At 35.2% G+C, this 6654-nt stretch overlaps 1 long non-coding RNA gene across 1 annotated transcript; it reads right to left on the reverse strand.

Moving 5' to 3' along the window:
* Window positions 1-1406: 1406 nt before the first annotated feature.
* On the reverse strand, window positions 1407-5809 carry LOC106891244. The gene is made up of 3 exons (XR_001412646.1): window positions 5296-5809; window positions 3428-3480; window positions 1407-1779 (listed from the first exon to the last, which is right to left on the reverse strand). It is a non-coding gene; the product is annotated as an uncharacterized LOC106891244 (long non-coding RNA).
* Between the last annotated feature and the right edge of the window lie 845 nt (window positions 5810-6654).

A 6654-nucleotide genomic window follows, 5' to 3' on the forward strand; every position in this document is an offset into this window, starting at 1 on the left:
GACTCCAGCACAGAGAACTAGGTCCATCAGCACAGCTAGATCAAAAAGACAATACCTGTCCTTACCCTCAAGCCAGCTATTTACATTTCTTGTGCTCACCTGGGTGATTTTGCTTGAAGAGGCTGAGGGATCAGTTGAGGGAAACGACTCTGCTGGAGGTTACTGCCCTCCCAGTTCTGCTGGCAAAAAGGTAACGATGAGCAGCTGGAGGGCATAACTGTGACAGGGCTCTTCCACCTGCATGCCAATTGTAGCCTGATGTCTGTCTACAATCTGTTTGACTGACAGAACTGTGGTAGCTTTAGCTTGTAATATAGACCTAGGTTAATTAAAATTGCTTTCTAAGTTGCTCTGTATATAAATCCTTAAATTTCTATGATTGAATCTGCATTTTTATTTTCCTGTATTTTCTGGGTGCATATTCCTTTATATCAGTTTAGATTGTTAATGAATAACATAGTATGATTTATTGCAACATGAAAAGTTTAGATAAAAGCATATAATGTTGTGATTCTTCTACTAAACTTGATGTTCCTCGGTTGCTGTAGGACTTTGATCTTGCCAACAGCATGAAGACAAGGAAGAGACAAAAAGAAAGCGAAGGGGAAGATGAAGTTGTCAGTGCAAGATCTGTGCAGCTTTACTCCAAGAAAGCGACTACAATATCTGTTCTTATATAAACTGGTTGAAAACTGGGCCCAGTAGATAAAACATATCTAAGTATCAAGGACTAACCAGTAATCAGTTGCTTGTTTAAGATATCTTTGTCAAGATGGCATGTAGTTTGTGATTTCACAGTATAGCTGAGTGATCTGTGCCCAGTTATGTGATCAAAAGTTCATCTCAGCACACACAGGAGGATGGAGGAGCATTGATATTTGTGAAAACCCAAATAATACCCTCATTAAGCTGTTCCCAGGCCCATCCCTGGGGAGCAAGAAACCTGTAAAAGGTCCATCTTCACAAATATGAAGGAGCGAGGAAGAAGAACAACATGTGGAAGAAACCCAGTAAGCCAGTCAGAGACGTTGACACCCTGCATTTGCCCTTCCTGGGCCATCTCAGGGGACACCAAGTCCCAGTGGCCACCTACGACGCTCATTAGATAATTTGATAGGAGCAGGTCTCTGGTTCACTTTTTGGACTGAGGAGGGTTTCTGCCCACAGGGGTGTGAGACCTGTGATTGGATGCAGGAGAAGCACGTTTGGGGACGGCGTATGAAGTCTTTGAGAGTTAGATATGCTAAAAGTCATTCATCTACACAAGTTGTATGCATGCTATTTTGAATGTATGCCTTGATTTTTGGGGAGGATATGTAATTTCCTTTTTGCATAAAATGTTTTTCCTTACATACATATTTTAATATAATGTTTCTTGCACAGCGTGTTCTTGGTGAAGCTACAGAAGTTGCTAAAGCATCATGTGTCACTTTCCTGAAGAAGTAGGCCTAGACATGAGAGATTTTAGTGGCAGTAATAAGATGCTCCCAGCACGTGTCATAAAGATTGATAGTGGAGAAGGGACTGACATACGAGATAGGGATGGTATCACCTGAAGTACTACCAGCTTTACTGACACTAGAAGACACCCTCTCCCCCCCCCAAGATATGAAATTGCAACAGCTTTACTGCCACTGGAAGAACTTCTGTGTTCAGAAGTATCATCACCACAAATGGCAGTGCTACAGGAAATGAAGGTACATCTGAAATCATGAAATCAGATTTAAGTAGTTTTCCCGGATTCTTGATATTCTTGATCCAAGTCCAACTCCCCTTGGCCTGTAACCAAACAAGATGAAATCTAATTAGGCATTGTGCATATGTGTCTGAGAGAGCATAGTAATATCTCTATTAAGATGAAATATTAAATTATAAATATAAATTTTAAAGACTGAAATTTTCCCTTGAACAGGGGGAAAATATATATTTGTTTCAATAAGCATTACAATTCCTATATCACTCTTAAAGTAATCAAACAGCTGGTTGAGACTTTTTAATTGTGGGCAATAATTGTATTATTTTAAAGTCAATTATAATGTTAAAACATTTTAACTTTGCTTAGAGATGGATACGTAACTATGATTTTGTTATGTTGTTTTAGTTTGTCTGTTTAAGGACCAGCTTTGTACAGGAAACCAAACCTTGAAATATTTAAATGTGATTAAATTGATTTAATATATGTTAGTCCCACCTGTATGTCATTTCTGATGTACATCTGCCACACACAAAATTAAAAGATAAGTAACATGATTACAATCAGATTAGTGAGTCTACGCAGGTAAATGAGATTGCAAATCTATGTGAGTGAAAACTGCACTTCCTAGTGAGACCACTTTGCATCACATTAGCTTAAAATTTATTTTCAACATCCATATAAGACACTGACTGGAAAATCCAACCTATGTAACAATAATGTACAAGTCCAGAGAACATTCCCTCAGTTGGGACACAGACTACTAGCTGTTTCCTGATGGAACTTTTCACCTGGTATTTAGTTAAAAACTGAATCAGTCACGTAGATTAACCATTGATCAAATTAGAAGGCTATCAGGGGACAGAAAATTTTTGTTTTCACTGTGTTTGGGCACCAGGGATAAACAGAAGGATCAACATTTTACTGAAGAAATACCATGTATATGCTCAAATAAAATTACATGGGCTCAAAAAACGTATGCATGGGGGTAAGTAAAATAAGGGACAGTAAAGTCTATATTAAAAAAGATTCTTTCCCATGGAAAAAATTCCATAAGCCAAAGGTGTGGGTTAAGTTTGAAGTCCTGGGGAAGAGATTGCTTTGAACCCCAGAGAACTTGCTTTTCCAGAATGGACTTCTGATTGGTTTCAATTTTTACTCCGAATCTTTCATCCATCTCTATATGTAACAATTTTAGACGTCACGGTTCAATTTAAATTATATGTTGTATAAAATGAGTGTAGTTGTGCTGCATTGCAACAGAATTTTGACACTAGAAATAAAAAAAACACAGCTGGACACAGCCAGAAATTCTGACAAAAAAAATTCCTAGAGATTTCAAACTAGAGTTCAACTGAATTAAATTCTAAGTTTTGCTAAGGAGCAGCAAAAAATGAATTCTATTTAAGTTTGGCATTTATCACCCACTGCTTTGATCCCATAAAAATCCCCTGAATTTTAACTTGATAAAGCTTTTTCCAGGATAAGTTGTTTTCATTAGAGTTTATTATTAATGTAATGAAAAAATGATGCTTTAAAATGATGGCATTTAAAAATGGATTCTTCATCACTCCAAATCTTTATATCAATATTCCTGTCTTTGGAAAGATATGATCCAGCTCATCTAATATTGCAGATTTGACAGAGAAATTATCATGGAAGATATTTTTCCTGAGGATCTTCAGGAAGCCACCCTACTTCCTTGCTTTAAGTTGTGAATTTTAGAGTACTCACTGAATTTCATTGGAGTGATCAAATCATCAAATCTCCAGATTGTGTTGTTCTACCTAAAAGAAACATATTACTTTTTTTTTTTTCTTAAGTGCTTCTCAGTTGGGAAAAAATTATATTCACTACTTTTTCAGATGGTTTTACAAATTCTACATAGAGTGAGCATTTTAAAGCCATTAAACCCATAAAAGGCCCAGAAGTGACCACCATTATAGGCTTAAATGGCTTTATTTATTATGTTTTCATCTTTCTTAGTTCAAGAGAATAATTAATTTTAGGTTTGAATGAGCATCACTGTGTACTGTCACTTTATTAGCAGGCATTTTATTATTACTTTCACGTTATATTATTATTTCCCTCCAAAGCATTCAAATTTATCCAAAACCAAGGACGAGCAATATCATATAGCTGTTTCAAAAGCAAATTGATTCACACAAAAGAGATTTTTTTTTAGTTTATTAATACGTAAGGAAGTTATAGAGAGTAGCTCTGCCTTTCATATATTCCCATAAAACTAGAGAAACAAGAGAAAGATGAGGCAAAATGTGTTCTGCTGCTTTTAGAAATCTCATTGTAAGAGTCTCTGTGTCATTAAGGTTATTGATCAGAACAGTTTGAATGTTTTATAGGAGATATCAGTTTTATGAAAGTGGCATAAAAGAGAAGGCCTACAAAGGACATAGTCCTTGCAAACATCAAGAAAGAGTGAATGCAAAAATCTCATAGCTGTTAAACTTAAAGGGAGGCTATAGATCTTCAAACATTATTTTTATGTAGATATTATAAAGCTAGAACAAGTTAGATGGCTATATTCTTTTATTTGTATGGATTTTATGAGTAAATCCTGGAGCTATTCAAGTATTACATTAAGTTTTTGGCAGAGAACATATAGAAACATATCAGTGTCTCTAAAATCAATATCATCCTAAAATAGCTTCAGATGGGGTTAGGGATATGGCTTTCTAAAGGGCTCTTCTAATGGCAAAAAAAATTAATATTTGTCATATCTAGTTTAACAAGACTGTCTCTCAAGTGCTTTAACATCAGGTTTACACACTTGAAAATGTACATTGTGACACAAAGAGCGTTTCATTTTACTGTGTTCCAAGGAACAGAGTCTTCATATCATGTTCTCCCACTTCACAATGGTAAGAGAATAGCAGTTTGAATAAACAAATGAAACATAGTGTGAAAAGAGTCCACTGCTATATTAGCTAAAAGTTCAGGATGGTAGTTTCACCTCAGGGTCATATAAGCATAATTTATTTGCAGCAAACCTTTTTATATTTAAAGTTTATAATTAATAAGGGCACAAAAGCAAGTCAATCCAGTCTAGGGAGTGTAATGTAAAGGATCTGCTTTGTGAATTGGTGGCATTTTTTAACAAGGGATAAGGAAATATTTGTTGTAAAATCAGAAGGTGGGATAATGACAAAAAATAGTCTAGGGCAACATTTCAGGCAGAAGATCTTCATCTTCAGATGTGGAAATGGTGGGGAAAACCTAAAAAGCATTATAAGCCTGGTTAATAAATGAAAAAAAAAATATGAGGAGGAACAAGAGGTATGCTGGGAAAAATTACTACAATTTCAAAAACTTGAGTGTATTATTTTAGTTTAAATTAAAGGAGATGTCTGCTACCTTCCTACATTGTGTATATATGGCAATGACAAACTCCTCTTGTGTTTCTAATCCCATAGTACTTTATTCTGAATTCTTAGATGCTAGAGCATAGGAATTAAGAGCAAGTGTTGTAGATACCCTGTCAAATGCAATAATTCTGCATTGTAATTTACAGAGTTTAAAGGCTTACAAACAATTTAAGACTACATTATTAGAAAATTACCATCAATATTATAAGAACCACTTACCTAAACAAAAGGATATGCGTCAAGGTTAAATGAGAAAATGTCTCTTGTACAGGTGTGAAAGCTTAGGGCAGCTCCTATAGGGGAGGTAGAATTTAAATTGGACACAGACACCTACCTGAAAAAAAACATTGAAGTTACTGGGTTGCAACATGATGTGCAAGTACTGGAATAGAGAGTGTCAGATGGACTTTATAGCTTGATGACAAATTGCCAGTAGCCTCTCAGAAAGAAAGTAGAGGCAGCAAAGTTTAAAGGAAGTTTTGCAGAATTTCTAGGAGAGAGCAGTAGAAGACTGTGAACATTTAAGATTAGAGGGCATTAAAAGAAAGGAAATAAGGCACTAAGAGTAGTACCACCTTCAGAAGCTCCAGAAACATTTGGAAATAATAGTAGTAGGGAAACTGCAGCAAGAAAGGATAGCTTCAAAGACTTGATGAAGTTCTTAAGTTTAGTTGTGAATATCTTAGTTCTTTTCATAAACACACTAGATCACAGATTCAGACTTTTTGATTTTCAAGTGGCAGCTATCCTTAGGTTTTTTCATTATTTTATTAAATATTATATATGTGGAATCACAGTAGGTGGTTGTGTTTCGATGAATTTATTCCAATGTGGAATCACATTAGGTGGTTGTGTTTCGATGAATTTATTCCAACCAGCTCCCTTTTAAGCTTGCAAGAGCTTGTCTCTACGCAAAAGCAGAACTAGAATGAAAAGATGTCTATATCTTTTCTGAGACTCACTGCTAAAGAGAGTCTCCTGTGCTACTACATCCAGTTCCATATTAACTGTATTATACCTGCTGCTTTTTTTAAATTTTTTTTTCAGAATTTGATAAAGATCTGTCTTAAAACTGACTTGCTTTTGGGCTTCTCTTAATCCTTAGATAAGGCTGACGTAGAGCTGGGATGTTTTTACTTGCTTGGTTTTAGTTGCCAGTCTATTACCTTTATTTCTAGAAGTCATTTTCTTCACAGGCCCTTGGGATTCTGCAGTTTACCTCTTACGAGCCCAGCTGCGTTACACTCAGTGCTTTTGGTAAAGCTTCTTAAAAATTTTTGCTGCTCACAAATTACTTCTACCCTTGTGCTATCTGGAGTAAGATTCATCAGAAAAAAAAATATATTTAAAGAATAAATGAATAGTATAAGTGAATAAGTATACCTGACTAGTTTGTATACAGCCAGTTGAAATAATTTTTAACTCTACTTTCATTAGGTATTGTAGTCTCTATGACTCATACTATTGTTGTCTCAATATCCTCATCATTTATGTGCTTAAATAACTAAATCTTGCATTGTAATGGTTTTAAGAAATTAGATTCCTGTTTCTGAACAAAAATACATTACCTCCGTTTTT

This window comes from Calidris pugnax, unplaced genomic scaffold, assembly GCF_001431845.1.
Source record: "Calidris pugnax isolate Ruff unplaced genomic scaffold, ASM143184v1 scaffold114, whole genome shotgun sequence".
Classification (NCBI taxonomy): Eukaryota; Metazoa; Chordata; class Aves; order Charadriiformes; family Scolopacidae; genus Calidris; species Calidris pugnax.